At 42.4% G+C, this 16,867-nt stretch overlaps 1 protein-coding gene across 6 annotated transcripts in view; it reads right to left on the reverse strand.

The window, feature by feature from the left end:
• The window catches only part of CCDC141 (coiled-coil domain containing 141), a 163,361-nt gene that overhangs the window by 129,708 nt on the left and 16,786 nt on the right, over window positions 1–16,867 (reverse strand). The gene's annotated exons all lie outside the window — the stretch shown is intronic.

Here is a 16,867-nt window from a genome sequence, read left to right on the forward strand (position 1 = left end):
GTTATTACATGTACTATCACAAGAATGTATAATGAGAAGAGGAATCTCTACAAGGCAAATTAAAATCTCTGATAACTCATGCTCATGACACAGACTAATAAAAATAGAAGATAAGAAAACTTGAAATTCTCATGACAGAGATTGAATTTCGAATCAGAAATAATAGAAAACTAATTCATTATTGTGCTAAGCACAGGATCAGATGCTCCAGATCCTCCCTGGATGCTACCCACACACTCTGTGAATGTAATAGAGTCTGAATCAGGTGTTAATCTCTCCTCACTGAAAGCAGGGCTTTGGGAAACACTCCAGTGCACAGTGGAACCATTATGCCTGACTCGAAACATTTTAAACAAAAACAAATAATTTAATTTACTTCAGCACAAGACAGAATAAATAAAAGATTAGTATTTTTTTACTCAGTATCCAAAATAAGAACTACTACAGTCTGATACTGCAAAAATAAAATTATTAAAGAAAGGAATATATCCAAGAAATATATTATTGAACAAATATTGTGTAGTACATAGGTAAGTGTGGTAATTAACTTTAAGTTCTCAGCAGTGTTTTTGCTAGCCTTATAGTGGCAAACCCATCTAAAGGACATACAAAAAGTAAATCTTTTAAAGAACTATTTACATTCCCCATTTTGTCTCCTGAATGATAACATAGTACTCGGAACCCTGCATTCTAATCTTGGCTCTGAAAATGACTCCTTCCATGCCACTGAACAAATCATCTTTTTTTTCCAATTTTACCACTGGTGTAATGCCACTGATATGAAAGGAGTGGCTCCTTAATGACAAAGGTATAAGATCAGAATCAGACCTGGAGTAAAAATGGAGAAAGGCCTTGAGGATTTAACCTAGTCATACTAATACTTCCTTTCTCTTCATTTTATTAATGTTTAGTTACCAACCTCACTGGAGTGATGTTCAGACTAATTAGTTAATGTTTGTCAAGTTCTATATTCAGTAAGTGTTAAGTACCATTATAATTAGTCCTAAAAAGAGAAGCACTTACTGGGGTGTGTGATAACTTTTACACCACAGAGATATTAAGGCTCTATGATTAAATGAAATTTAGAAACCAGCTTTATCAAACGGATGTTAATGGTCAGGCTTAATGAGCCATTACCAAAGCTCATGCAAACTTTAAAAGAAAATTCATCTTGTAAAACAATCTTCAGAGTGTGTTTTTTAAGTGCTTTGTTTTTCTTTTATTGGCTTGCATCATTATTTCCTACATTATCTTTTTATAGCAGCATAGCTATATAAATAATGTTGTCTATGCAGTATTCAATTTGCCAAAGCATATGCACAATCTGCACAAAATCAAGGAGATACTCTAATGCCTAAATGTTCTATTCTGTCTAAAATATAAGCTCTGAGTGTTTAATCCCAGAATGCCACAGATGCAGGACAGAGAAGAAAAGTTGGCTTGGTTCTTCAAGTCTAAAGAAAGAAGAATAGCTCCAGGCCAAAAACTTGTGGAACTGAGTGGCCAGTGTACTAAAGAAGAGGACGTGTGTGAATGATGGAAGTTACAACTCCATTAACATGGGTCTTACAATTGCCAGGTACTTTTTCTTCTGTTATATAAATGATTCTCTTGGTTTCTGCTATTTCCACTCCATTTCATCTGATGAAGTGGATTGTACTCATGAAAGCTCATGATTCTGTATATTTTGGTTAATCTCTAAGGTGATACAGGACTACTCGTTATTAAAGTTACAGACTAAAATGGCTACCCCTCTGAGATATTTTAACTCCATATTCTTTCTTTACTACTGAGCCCTTTCAACGTTCAAGCATGTGGGGGGTAAATGCTTTAATTATCTGAGAACAAAGTGATTTCTTTCTGCCCTCCCACTGGCGTTTCTACAGAGCATCTTCCCATCAGGTCTGTTGCTATGCAGGCAATCATCCCCTCTGCTCTTACTGATCGGGCTTTGAGAGTTCTCATGACCAAGGTCTGTAGAGAAAGTTCCTGTTCTCATCCCCCAGGCCGCAACACGAGCACTCACAAGGGCAGAGTTACGTCAGGATATATATAGTGTGGGATAAACATTTTCTGTCAGAACATTTTTATGGAAAATTGGGTTTTTACAAAATGAAATTTTTCATGAGACGTGTCAGCTTGCTGACTTTTGTTGAAAAACTGACCACCAAAAATCCAAAATATTTAGATTTTAAATTGCTGCCATTGTGCCTCGTGAGACTTGTACCTGGATATCTTGACTTCTTTCTCCTCCGTTGTTCAACCCCTTTTTGTTTTCAGTTTAAACTGATTTTTACTGGGAAAAAAATCTTGGGTTTTAAAAAAAGGCTATTTTTTCACTCTACTTGTTATCAAACTATATTAAAAATAACTTGTTTTTTTAGGAAAATACAACACACTGCATGAAATATAAGTATTATGATAATTCTTTAGTCTGTTGTATACAGGCAGTCCCTGGGTTACGTACAAGATAGGGACTGTAGGTTTGTTCTTAAGTTGAATTTGTATGTAAGTCGGAACTGGTACATATTGTAGGGGAAACTCTAGCCAAACATTTTTTTTAGTTTTGGATAGCATAGGGAAAGGTTAACTCCCCTCTAATGTTTGTTTTGCTGTCTGTTCCCCTGTTCAGAAGATTTCACATCTATTTCTGTCCCTGTGACAAACTCAGGACTAAAGGAGTAACTCATCAAATACCAAACAGCTCTGCACCATGCTTTGAGCTAATAGCTTTATTTCCACACACCAGCCAGGGTTCTAGGAGGAGGGTCCTTTTTTTGCTAACACAATGAGGCCAGCACTTTCTTTGTTTTGGTGGAGTCTTTGTTTGCCCAGGGAGCCCAGCATGTATAGGGGGAGGAGGGGCGGAGAGGCTGCTTTTGTCTGCTGTTCGGCAGCCTGTTGCTCAGGGGAGGGGGCAGCCTGTTGCTGGCAGGGGGGTGGGGGGGCAGCGGGCGTGGGGAGGCACTTTTCCTCTGCCCGGCAGCTCTGCGGGATCCCTGTCCCTGTGGCCAGCTGCTGCAGGCAGAGGCCAGTTGGAGCCGGCCGAAGAGGAGGAGGAGGTGGATTCTAGGACCCAGGTGAGCGAGCCCCGGGGACGCTGCTGCGCTCCGGGAGCCCGGCATGTACAGAGGGGAGGAGGGGCAGAGAGGCTGCTTTTGTCTGCTGTTCGGCAGCCTGTTGCTCAGGGGAGGGGGCAGCGGGTGTGGGGAGGCACTTTTCCTCTGCCCGGCAGCTCTGCAGGACCCCAGTCGGAGCCGGCCCGAGGAGAAGGAGGATCCTAGGACCCAGGTGAGCGAGCCCCGGGAATGCTGCTGTGCATGTGCGGGAGTTGCCTCACCCCGTTCGTATCTAGGGATCCGACATAAGTCGGATCCACGTAAGTCGGGGACTGCCTGTATATGCAAAGCTGCCTATTAAAACAAGAAATAGTCCTGTGTCACCGTAGGCTACGTCTATTCTGCACCCTTCTTCTGCAAACGCTTAAGCAAATGAAGCACTGAGTAGCATATTGGCGCGCTTCATCTGCATAATTAATTAAGGGCCATTTTTGCACAAGAAGGAGCTGTGTAGACGGCTCCTTTTTGCAAAAAAACACAGCTCCTTCTTTCACAAAAATGGCCCCTAATTAATAATGCAAATGAAGCACAGCGATATGCTACTTCGCGCTTCATTTGCGTAAGCTTTTGCGGAAGAAGGGTGCAGTATAGACGTAGTCTTACAGGCCAACAAAAATATATAGAATCATGAGCTTTTGTGAGCAAAACTCACTTCATCAGATGATGAGCAGAAACAAGGCTACATATTAGTCTAGAAGTTAAACTAAACAAACAGGTATGCACACAAGGTCTGAAGTGCATGCCCATCTGAATGTGCTGAAAAATCTTATGCCCATCACCTAAACGTTTCAAAGTGTTAACAGTTTGACATAAAAAGAATCTGACACAATAAAATGGGAAGAAAATGAAAATCTATATTAGAATATGATTCAGAACACAGGGAAGTATTCAAGAGTTTTATAAATACACAAACAGGAGAAAGGGATATTGTTGAATGTAAATGCTACAAATGGTGTGACCCAATGATGAAATGTAAATATTTAAAGACTAACAGTTCTAAGTCTGCAACAGTAAATGGTTTATTCTGATGAAAAGGCTTTTTGGGGGATTAGAGATGCAGTTTTCTCAAACTGGAGGTGGCGTTATGTTTTGAATTCTGTTTTAATTCTGCAGCAAACCACATTGAATTCCATTAATCAATGTGTAGTGCCCCCTTCTCCACCTGGTTACCTTCTTTAATGCCAGTCTGCTTACAGGTTTTGATGGGTAGGTCTGGGTTCTTCTGGATCCCGCCATCCACTCAACTTTATTTTTTCCTATGGATTTATTTGGCCGTGCCTCTACCCCCCTCACTCCTTCCAGGCAGAGTCACCAGGCAGCTTGGGTGGAAAATTCTAACCCAGGGGAATCCCCACGTACTTGCCAGATAGTTGGAGACTTCCAGAAAATAACACAAACACATACACTATAATAAACACAAGTATATTAAACAGGAGACAAATATAACATAACAGGGTAAAACACTATTTTTAGGTTCACCAGTGCCCAGCAACTGTAAGGTCAGTGTCCCGTTGGTATGCGTACTTTGTTGGGGCCCTTGATGACTTATGACCACAAAATTCTTCTCTGCAGTGGTTTAGCAGTGGGGCTGACTGGGTCCAGTACAGCCCAAAGGACTCAAGCGGGAGAAGGTGGTAAATCCCTCCAAAGGTTTAATATGCAGCAGGTAATAAAATCTCCAAACAAATTCCCTGACTTGCTAACTAAAAGATGGTGCACTCACACACTCCTTGAATGAGGCTCAGGTTCAGAGATGACTCAGTCACTGCAGAGGGGCTACTTTCTTCTGGCAGGGATCCTCTTCGGGCAGGAATCAGGCTGCTTTGGTCCCAGGATTTCCCCTCACCACAAAGGGGTGCAAGGCTCAAGGTGCAGGCCACACAACTGCACCAAAATTCAAACTATAACCTCCTACACAGCAGCCTCAAACCAGCAGACAGAGCAGAGCTGACCATGCGGTGACTGGTCCCACCCAGGGAACCAGAGAGCCAACTCAGCCTGGGGAAGCCTCCTGGCAAACTCCACAAACTGGGAATCAACAGTGGAGAAATAAAACCCAGCTGAGGGATCTTGCTTTCAGGTCCCTAGAGGCTAGTTCTCAGGGGGAAACCCTGCATGCAGGCCTGGGGTTTACTAGCAACCACACAGCCAGCCTTCCCCTTCCGCCACTGGCTCCAGCCCCTCCAACAAAGGCCCCTCCTTCCTGAACTCTCTGGGAGGAGCATCTCACTCCCTATGGGTTGCCAGGCAGACTCTGACCCTGGTAGGGAGGGGGAGCCAAGGCAAACTCAGTGTGCCTGTCCCTGAGCTGCCAGCAGACAGAGCCCCAGGAATCTAGGGAATCTCCTTGGGGGTTACAAATGCATTAATCTACTGAATATTCTTCCCCCTTGTTCTTCTGTGCACCCCAATATCTATGCAGTAAAATGATTAATATATTTCCATTAATTTTCACTCGTTTTTGTTGTTGTCATACACACTGAAAATTAAATAGAATAAAAATGAAAATGAAGGGGACAATCAGGTTCCCTCAACTACATTGCCCATGATGCATCATAGAAGTTCAACAATGGAGAATGGCCTATCATTCATCATTAGAGATATAATTCAGCCAGGGAACCCAGCCCATGGGGAAAATTGAGGACACAAGGCACCCGAACTGCTACTCCCATGAGACATCACAAAAGCATTTCCAAATGAAAATTTTTGATGTTCAGTACAGGTCGCACCTCCCTTGTCTGGCACCCTTGGGACCTGAGTGATCCTGAACCACAGAATCTGCTGGACAAGGGGAGGTCAAGGCTCCCTACCAGGTGTAGGACTCTGCTCCCGGCTGGGGCTGTGCTCTGTACTGCCTGCTCCACTGCATCCAGACCCCCACCACACACACTGTACCAGCCCTGGCCAGGGGCCGCCCCGCTGCCTCAAACCCTGGCCGCGGTACACCCCCCCCCACCTCAGCACCAGGCCACCCAGGTCCTGGCCCTGTTGACTCTAGCCCTGGCTCTTGGTTGCTAGCCCTGCTGCCTCCAGCCCCAACCGGGGCTGCACCCCCCACACTGTGCCAACCCCAACTGGGGCTGCATCCCCTCATCTCACCAGGCCTGCGTTCCTGGCCACTGGCTTCGCTGCTTCCAGCCCCTAAATGAACAGGGCAGGCTTGCAGGCTGTGGAGGCCAAGCCTTGAGCCAAGCAATCCCAGAAAAAAGGGCTGTGAAAATGCTTTACCCTTGGGAGAAGTAGATAGCAGGTTGTATGGCTGCCCAACCCTGTCTCATATGTAACTAAGTCAGGCCCTCCAGGGCACCTCATGCAGCCATCCATGGCGCAGCTGTCTGGTCCCACCTCACTCTCGAGTTTAAAGCTCCCGAAATTCATAACACTCTCATAACAGTACCGCCCTTCTGGGCTTGTTTCATTGGAACAATAGCATCCTAAAAGTCCAAAGCAATAATGTCCGATAAATTAAGAACAGAGAACACAAAATCTTCTACACCACTTGGGCACCATGTTAGTCTAAAACTCCAAAATCTAAAATAATGCTCTGCAAAGGATTCACCCCTACTTGGGCCCTGTGGAGTCCCTTTCCCACTCTTACAAAGCTATGCCTTACTGGGCTTTCATCTCTGGAGGTCTTCCCAGACTGTTAATCTTGAAGGGTTTTTTTTCCTCCCTTTTGGTTGCCTGCCTGCCTGCCATACCACCTCAGCGCTAGCCATAGGAAACATCACTCCCCCTTCCACAGGTCTTTTCGTCAGCCAGATTAGTTTGCCTCCCTATCTTTAAGGGATTCTACAAACCTTTCCTAGGGAACTCCCTCCCTGCTTTCACTTTTTCCTGTCTCTTTACTGGGCTGTGGTATCCTCTGTCCACCCCCACTGAGAAGTATCTAACTGACCACTGGGCCCAGTCCCTTTTACAGAGAATGCTCAGTTCTATATGGAGCACTGCATGGATCACAAGTAAATTTCCACTTGTCATAGCTATTTATACACACAAGAGAAATACAGCTGTAATCCAGCTACTCACATACCAGCCAAGTTACCAATGTGGGTCTTTAGGTTAATTTCAGACGTCCATGGCATTCATAGTAAAAGATTAAACATACTGAAGACAAGCTTGCATTGTTAATGTAGTCACTTTGCCGGTGTTATATAATGCTTGTAAAATTGGCAGTTAAATTCATTTTGTGTTTATTTCTTTTTAATGCTGCTAATTATTTTAATAAATGTGTTCCTCAGCTTTTGCCTGCTGAATACTAATGGACAATTTTTGCCAATAGGTAAATGGGCACACTTGGCTATGATCTGCTTCTCACTTTAGACAGAACAATTTATGCATTCAATAAATATATTTTCATCTGCCAATTCGTTTCTTATGCCAGCTGTTCTAGTTATTATTCATTACATTTCACAGACAGAGCAAAGATAGAATCTAGCATTTATGTTCCTTCAAAAACAGACCCAGATATTGAATCTCAAACTATTCTGAAATCATAGCTGGCCTGGTCTCACTGGCTCTCTCTACACTACTAGATTATTTCGAAATAATAACTCCCAAAATAACTATTTTGAAATAAGCTTATTCCTCTTCACAAGCAGGAGTTATTATTTCAAAATAAGTCTATTGTTTCAAAATAACAGGTGTAGACGCTCAGCTTGTTATTTAGAAATAAGGGGAGTCAACCCCATGGTAGACATGCCCACAGTGATTTTAAAATGCCATCCCAGTAAAGTATAATACAATAGTTTGGAGTTCAAAATCAACAGGACCTTTTCCTACATAACTCAGTGGGAGTTACTACTATTAAAGCAGCACACTGTCCGGTGAGGTGAAAGGGCCTCACGTACTGACAACAGCTCTGCTATTTTCCACAGCCAATGAGATATTTGTCAAACAACATATACTGCTAATAGAAGAGAGACGACAAGTTCCTTCCTGGCTCCACAGCCAAGGGAGCTGCTTTGCTTTAAGCTTTCTATGGCCCACGTGAGAAATCATTCCAATATATCAAAGCAGCACTGGAGTGCAAAGCTAATTTTAAATACATTTTTAAATGTACAGTTGCATTACTTTAGAATTCTGTTTAGATCCAAGAGGAACTGAATTACTTTCATTACGTCAGAGCAGCCGGTTCAAGCTGCCTAAACAACCTATCAACAAGATAGGAGTTCTCAATGTGTGTGTGCACACTTGCTACACAAGTTAGAAATAGTGTCAGTTTCATCCAAACCTATAAAGGGATGAATGAGTTGTATTTCACTCATCTTGGATAACAAATTTAGCCTAGGACATTTTGCTTTTCTTGTGGTGGTAAAGCTTCACTCTGGCACTAATTAGTAGTAGCCGGCCCGTAACACAGGATCAAAGATGAAATGGGCAAGAGAATAAACCACCCATTCCCTGTGGAACTGGTCAAAAGAGTATCATGTGGAGGACAGAGTGGAAGGGCAGTGTGCGAGAAGCTTGCAGTGCTGTTGCCTATGCAGTACCCATTCTGTGAATAGAGGATTATTACTGGTTTATGATCATATCTTCTTGGCAGACTCTCAGGAGGATTGTCTCTGTACTGCAAAGCTCTTCATCTAAGTGCTGCTTAGAGGATGGTAAGTCTCCAGGACTCTCACTCCAACATGTTTCCTGTGCACTACATTTACTGGAATAATATTAAAGAATTAAAAGAAAAAGAAGAATCCTTCTAATTCTTGGAATCATGCGCAGAAACCTCCATGGTGTTACGTGGCCATTAGTCAAGGGACATGTAATGACAGCATGTACATTTCCTGTTTGTGTGTTGTGAATAAGCCTGAAATAAACCTTTATTTTTATATTGCAGAATTTGGCCCAAATTCATGTTCAGCAGCTAATACAAATCCCTCCCCTAGTGCACTTAATGCACTTAATGTGTCCAAGAATTATTCAGCTAATACAAATCCCTCCCCTAGTGTTTGACAAGACAGCCTGCAGCCCAAGCCCAGCCAAACAACCAGTCAAAAAGTAAGATAAGGGCTTTGTACCCTCTTCACCCATGCTTGCCCCCCCTCCCTTCTCCCAGGGAGCTCAGGGCTGCTCCACTGCTTAGGCACCTCCTCTGCTCAGCCACCCTTCTGTCCAGGTTCACTGAAGCCCCCCCAGTCACAGTCCTGGACTCTAGTGCACAAAACATCCTTAGGGCTTATTCCTCCTGTCTGTGCTGTAGCCAGGCAACAGGAGAGAGCTGGGTTATTTCGGTGGGCTGCAGTAGCCTGGAGATGTTAGCCTCCTTTTGATACTGTGCGGAAAGGAAGGGACAAGCTGCTTTTAGACATATATGGGTTGGAGGACAGCGAGAAGGGGGTAATGAAAAGATCTCTGCAAAGACATGGGCCATGTCATCCTTTCCCCTCTCCTGCTTCCCAGAAGCTCGAAGCAGCTCCTGTTCCCTCCCCAATATTCAGTGACAAAAGGCTACTGCTGGTCATATTCCCGTGTGAACCTTGGCAGGAATCCGGGCAGTGGGGGCATGTGACACTATGTGCTCCCCCCTCCCACATGTTGCCCCAAGAAGATGTAATGCCAGGTACCTGGAGAGGCGAGTCCATTCAGGGGGCCCAGACAGCTGTGGAGTGAGGAGAATGCCAGACAGGGAGGATTGGGTCAGTCACTCAGTCACAATCCCTCCAATGTGATAGAGATGTATAGGTGTGTGTGTATGGGGGGTAACCTCTCACTGTTTGGGGGGGGGGGGCAGGTCACCCCATCCCTGTGTGAACTCTCAAGCCTTAAAGATAAGGCTATTACTTCTATTAACAATATTTCGTTTTAACAGGGACTCAGTCAACTTGATGTTAATTGGAACATTTGTATAATTGATTGCCATTGGACTTGCGTGAATGCAAGTAATTTTACCAGGTGTCCCATATTCAGTATTGGGAAATATGGTCACCCTAGTGATTATTTATGTTTCCTTCTGTAAAACATCTGTCAGCAATCTTTCCACCTCACCCCAAAAGTTTTGATTGCTGGCTGCCTACCAAATATAAGCTGCTACGACAGGGATGTGGAGCAGTTTAGAATTATGGTGATCCTGGTTGGTGGAGCCTGTTGACAGGCAATATGAGGAGTCAGCACAGCCCCATCTGCCCTGGGTAAAGAGAGAAGGAAGTGGTGGCTTCTTTGTGCCACTTTCCCCTGTCAAGCTTTTTGCTTCTGGGAATCTGTGTCTGTACTTACTCTGGAAGGAACCAGGAAAACCCTAGGCTGAACTTGTCTTGGTGATTTTCCACCTTCATGTTAATACAGTAAATTTGAATGGAGATTAATCAAAATCCTAGGTACAACCTCATGCAGACAATTTTGGGAAGGGGATCCAGCACCTCAGGTGTGGAATGGATGACATTAAAATATCCTTGTCTATGTGGGTAACAGATACCACAAGCGTGCCCTGGTCTCAGCTATCAAGCTTACCAAGTCAATCAGGAATCCTAATATTTACCCACCAGGATCTGAATTACATGTTTAAATGTCTTTAAGTATATTAGTGCAAAGCAATTTGTTGGGTAAACACTACTTTCATGTGAAGAAGCTTGAGGCAACAATGCCCATTATCAATCATTTTGATGATTTAGTTTTTTTTTAACATGCTGTAGTGCAGTAATGAGCATTTTGTCTCCATTATGAGTAGACGTAGCAATACTGTGTGTTTGAGAATGGCTGGGGAAGGAGAGGGAGAGTGCAGGAAAAGTGGGGAGAACGGTTATTAAATATGAATATTTTTAACAAATACAATCTGTTTTCAGAGTAGCTATTTCAATATTATTGGTTTTAAAAAGCTGATGGGAAGATAAGTACTAACAGATGGGAATATTATATATTTTCTTTTCAGACAGACATAAAATGGTCTCCTACACAGCAATTTTCCAGGAAGGGTAGCATTTATTATTTACCTAGCATGAGATTTTGCTAACATTCTGGATCAGCTCTCCATCTAATGTAGTGTAATAAGAATTAAATGAACTCTTGATATTCATGGTCTCTGTACTTATTTAACATCGTGCCATATTTAAGTACTAGTTGAAAGAGCAGGCATGGTTTAAAACACCAAGTGTTCAAAACTTCTATATATGAGGTAAGCCCATGCACATGTCTAGCTATATTTTTGTCCTTCCATGTAGGGAGTTGGACTAAATGACCTCTCAAGGTCCTATGATTCTATGGTTTCTAAGATTCTATGTATACTCATCTTGATTTTATGTCAGCCGCAACTCCTTAAAGGAGAGCTCCAAATACTAACAACTTTTTTGATGACTTTAGACAGGCAAGGTGAATATTTAGTGTCGGCCCCTTTCAAAGGCTTTTCACAAAATCTAATGGGCTAAATAGTTTAAAACACGTTATTAACAAGCAAGGGATAACTGCATGCCAGATTTGTTTCATTGTCCAAAAGAGTAAAATATGAAAATGTTTGAAAGGAAGAGTATAAATGGTTAAAAGTAAATTAAGGAATATTTTAAAAAAGCTCTTTGATATTTAAATAATCCAAGTGGTGTTAACTTTCAAAATTTTCTTCTCTCATATAAGATAGTGTAATACTCTCTTATAGAATCACAGAGATTTACTGGAACATGGCAAGTATGAACTTCAGCGCGCACAGGCAAGACTGAACTTCTTGCTAATCTCTCTCCTCCCTCTGCCCACATCTGAACAACTAAGATATAGAATATGAACGGTGGCATTGCTGTCTATATTAACATTACAGCCACCCTCGGTTACATAATCTAAACAATAACTCTTAAGGATCCAGTAGTCTGCCATCCACACAGTTTTCCATGTTGATCTCCTTATTTGAGTCCCATATTCAGTCATGGACTCTTCATTCATAGTACAGAATTCATATCCTCTAGGTCAGCCTAACTTCTATGGACAGTCTGTTGAAGATGGCAGTGTGCTGAGGTCCTGAAAACACCTTGGCAATCTCCCTTTATGAGTCTCAGAAATCTCTTGTGGTACTCCCAAATCCTCTTCTGCATCCTTCTGAAATACTTGCTGACCTCTCATGTCTTTCTGTAAATCTGTGCCCCAGTTCTCAATTCACTACAAAAGGGTGACTTCTGGCTTTTTGTATCATTTTATGTTTGCATATTACCTTAGAGAGGAGTATAGACAAGTCACATTACAAGTAGAATTAATGCATGGAGCCACTTAAAATCATTTGATAGACTCTAAACACTAAACACATTCTTAATAGTTTAATACCTATCTTGAACAATACTACCATAGAGGTGAGCTGGACTGGTTTCCAGCTATGCATTTGTCAGTTCTCAGTTCATGTCAAGGATGTAGGCATCAGCTGACACTTTTTCTACCAGCATCACACACCTGTTCATGTTTCCCAAATTCTCCATTATACCTGGAGAATACATTGCCAGGTGTTTTAATTGCTTCTTTTTGTTGCCTTCCATTGCTGCTTCTGTCAAGTTAACCCCTAGCTATTTTACTCATTGGACTGCTTCACAGCTATCAATCTCCACAGAACAATTTTTCTTTCTTTATAGCATTAGGGTGTGTCTAGACTATATCCCTTTTCTCAAAAAAGGGATATAATTAGACACTTTGAAATTGCAAATGAAGTCCTGATTTAAAAAATAAGGCTTACAGGATCTTTCAAAAAAGGGTTTTATTTTCAAAAGATCCCCTTCTAAACTGCCGTTTTTCTATCAAAAAGCCCCATTTAAAAAAAAAACTGCCGCCGCCATTATGCAAATGAGGCACGGGACATTTAAATCCCAGCTTCATTTGCAGTTTCAAGGTGTCTAATTTACATCCTTTTTTTGAGAAAGGGATGTAGTTTAGACACAGCCTTAGATGTTCTCCATGGATCAGGCTTATTTCTGATCCTGAGTCCAACAAACAACCACCAGATACTGAGCAGGTCCATCACATGGACCATTCCAATAACTGCGAGTGGTGATCCTAGTAAGTTAGCAGCTTCTCATTTGGCTTTTTTTTCTGCTTGTGCTATTCCATGCCACATGGCCTTTTTCTCCACATTGCTTAGGACCCACTCATATGAGCCAGAAGACATTTGTGAATAGCTCACACCTGGACTTTGAAACTAACAGCTGATATATTTAAGGAAACCCCACTTTCTGCACCCACATTTTGAATTCTGTGTATAATGTGATTTATCCATTTATCTTCTCTCAGTGGCAGGTTACGAGGTTCCCTTTCTGAACCATTTATCAACTGACATTTCACATCTGATTCTCTCGTAACTTGTTATTGGCCATTGCCCCCTCTCTGTACTCCTAGCTCTAGATGTGGCACAACAGGTTCTGCTTCACATGAGCCACCTCCTGAGATGGTGGCTCACAGAAAGACCTATGGAATATTCTCTTTAATGTACACAAATAATTACACAGGGCTTCCCTTTCCTGCTATTCCTGGCTTGACATTCCTTCTAGCATTTCAAAAGGGCTCGTCTCCCTTCCTAATGGTTATACAACTATTTGTGTAACTGTCTAGAAGATCCTTGATCTGCACAGGGAAGCTGATGGTAAAATGCTTTGGCATTACCATCCAAGAACACTGCTCAGTACTATGTTCCTGACTCTGTAGTCCACTTGTTGACACAGAGCTCAAAGTCTGTCAGGTAACTCATAGATTTCAGTCTCATCTGCATGACTGGCAAATTTCTTCTCATCTCTTTTGCCATCTTTAAGCTGCTGCCATTAGTTGTAATACAAATTTACAGAATCCCACAGATGTACTGGGACACTGCACGGACCAACTCCAGTTCACACAGGCAGAACAAAACTTCTTGCTCCTCCCAAGTCAGATCAACAACAACAACATACTAGGCAACAACTTATCATGGTCAAGGTGCTGTCTGCACTAAACATTATAGAACTTATCTTGACAATTTCTCTTTCATTTTGTCCTTTAACTATGTTCCACTTCTATGAAGCAGTCATAGATTAGCTGAGGTGTGGGCAATAATTTCACTCCAAGAATTTGGTAACTGGTCAAGGGCCGTATTTTTCCATTATATTTATGGAGTAGCAATTTTAATTCAGCCCCTAGAGAGGTATGCATTATGGTACAGTCTTTAATTATATCCTTCTTTCCTCCTCCCCCCCCCCCACTAGACTCCTGCTTTATTCAGTGCACAGGGTGAACATGGTTCTGGAGAAGAATCGGAGGGCAGTAGTGAATGGGGATGATGGATGTCAAACCCCAGTTTCCTTTATTGCAGAATTAGGAAGGTGTATAGTGAATGAGAGAGGAGATTGTGGGAAGAGAAAGGATAGCCTCATAGTAAAAGCAGCTAGTTGCCACCTTGAAGCACTGGACTGAGTCTCTGCCTCTGCCACAGTGCTCCTGTGTAATGCTGGTCAAGTCCTGTAACCCTGTAGCCAGCCAGAGTAAGTCTAAGGTCCGACACTGGGTTCTCAAAGTACAAAACACGCTGGACAGGTATATGTCAAACACAAACAGTTTTATTTCCTGACAGCTAACAGCTGTGCCCCATAAATGGAAGAACAATATAACAAAGAAGCGGCATATCTAACGTCCCTCCCTGCAAGCCTGGGACCCCGGGTAGGCTGCGGACAAAGTGGGAGGTTGTCTTAGCTTCCGAGGCGCCGGTACCCAAAGCCCATCGGTGAAGTCTGATTTGCTAGGCTCTGAGGCAGCCTTAAATACAGTTTTCCTGCCTTGTTTGGCAGTTTGGAAATTTTCAGGGGTTACTCATTAGTGCTGATGTAGGGCTTAGCTGTTAGTTATCAATCTGGTTCTGATCTGGATCTTCTTGTTCTTTGGCCCTGTTTACGTGATCAGTACGTTAGGGTAAACAGAATTGTTTATGCATTCTTGCCCTTATCTACAGTTCATTCTTGGTATACTGGCAACAATGCTTATATTAAATGGCGTATGTTCCCAAAGACTTGCTTCTGGCTCATCAGTAGTAGGGAAAAGGGAGAGGGGGGAAAGAATGCAGGCCTCACCGCCCCTAAACTAACACGTAAAGAGTTCTTCTGCAATTGACCACTACAAATCCAAAACTTGCACAGGTGGGCACTGGGAGTTTATCAAGGTTGGGCACCCCCAAGCACCTGAAGTTGGATTTACAGGAGTGCTGAGCACTGAGAACTGCAACTGAGCTCAATAGGAGCTCTGTTCTGAGCGTAGGTATTGTGACACATAAGTGTTCTGAAACATCAGGTGCTAGGCTTTGCAAACTGGGAACACAAAATTAATTGATGCTCTTGACAATTTTGTCTTTTAACTCAGGCTGGGTACATGGATCAGGATATACCCCTCCTGCAGGGGCATAGGTGGTATCACAGAATTCTGTGTGTAGCCAGTGCTTTGTACCTCAGTTCCTCAGATGTAATATGGGAATAAGACATGCGACTTCATCTCACAGGACTGTTGAGAAGATAATTAATTGGTGTTTGTAAAGTACTAAGGTGCTATGATGAGAGCACTATAGAAAACCCAATGAGCAAATTAATAGTTCTGTTAGTGCATAGTAAATAATGGACTGGGTCACACATTAAATGATTAAGATACAAAGAAATATCAAATAGTTATTCATTCAGGGTCCTATGGGGAAAAAATCGCATGTGATCATGCAGTGAAAGACTGTATCATAAAACACAAGGGAGACAAATTAAGGTTATACAGGTATCCTTACTTGTAATTTTCTGATTGACTTTAGCATTCTTTTCAATGTAGTAAAAGATGTACCATGAGTGTTATATGCATAGATGATACTCTTATTTAATTACTGTTAAGATAAAACATTACAGAAACCTGGTATTACAGAAATCTGGTGGGATGGGACGCACAATTGGAATGTTGGTATGGAAGGGTACGGCTTGCTCAGGAAGGACAGACAGGGAAAAAAGGGAGGAGGGGTTGCCTTGTATATTAAAAATGTACACACTTGGACTGAAGTGGAGATGAACGTAGGAGATAGCTGTGTAGAGAGTCTTTGGGTTAAGCTAAAAGGGGTAAAAAACGAGGGTGATATCATGCTAGGAGTCTACTATAGGCCACCTAGCCAGGTGGAAGAGGTGGATGAGGCCTTTTTTAAACAATTAACAAAACTATCCAAAGCCCAAGATTTGGTGGTGATGGGGGACTTCAACTATCCAGACATATGTTGGGAAACTAACACAGCGGGGCACAGGCTATCCAATAAGTTTCTGGATTGCATTGGAGACAACTTTCTGTTTCAGAAGGTTGAAAAAGCTACCAGAGGAGAAGCTGTTCTGGATTTGGTTTTAACAAATAGGGAGGAACTAGTTGAGAACTTGAAAGTGGAAGACAGTATAGGGGACAGTGATCATGAAATAATAGAGTTCATGATCTTAAGGAAAGGTAGAAGGGAGACCAGCACAATTGAGGTAATGGATTTCAGGAAGGCAGATTTTGATAAGCTCAGAGAACTTGTAGGTAAGGTCCCATGGGAAGCAAGACTGAAGGGAAAAACAACTGAGGAGAGTTGGAAGTATTTCAAAGGGACGTTGTTAAGGGCCCAAAAGCAAACAATTCCGCTGTGTAGGAAAGATAGAAAATATGGCAAAAGACCAGCTTGGCTTAACAAGGAGATCTTGCATGATCTCAAAATAAAAAAGGAGTCATATAAAAAATGGAAACTAGGACAAATAACAAAGGATGAATATAGGCAAGCAACACGGGAATGCAGGGGCAAGATTAGAAAGGCAAAGGCACAAATTGAGATCAAACTAGCTACAGGCATA

The sequence above is a fragment of the Pelodiscus sinensis genome, chromosome 7, assembly GCF_049634645.1.
Source record: "Pelodiscus sinensis isolate JC-2024 chromosome 7, ASM4963464v1, whole genome shotgun sequence".
Lineage (NCBI taxonomy): Eukaryota > Metazoa > Chordata > Testudines > Trionychidae > Pelodiscus > Pelodiscus sinensis.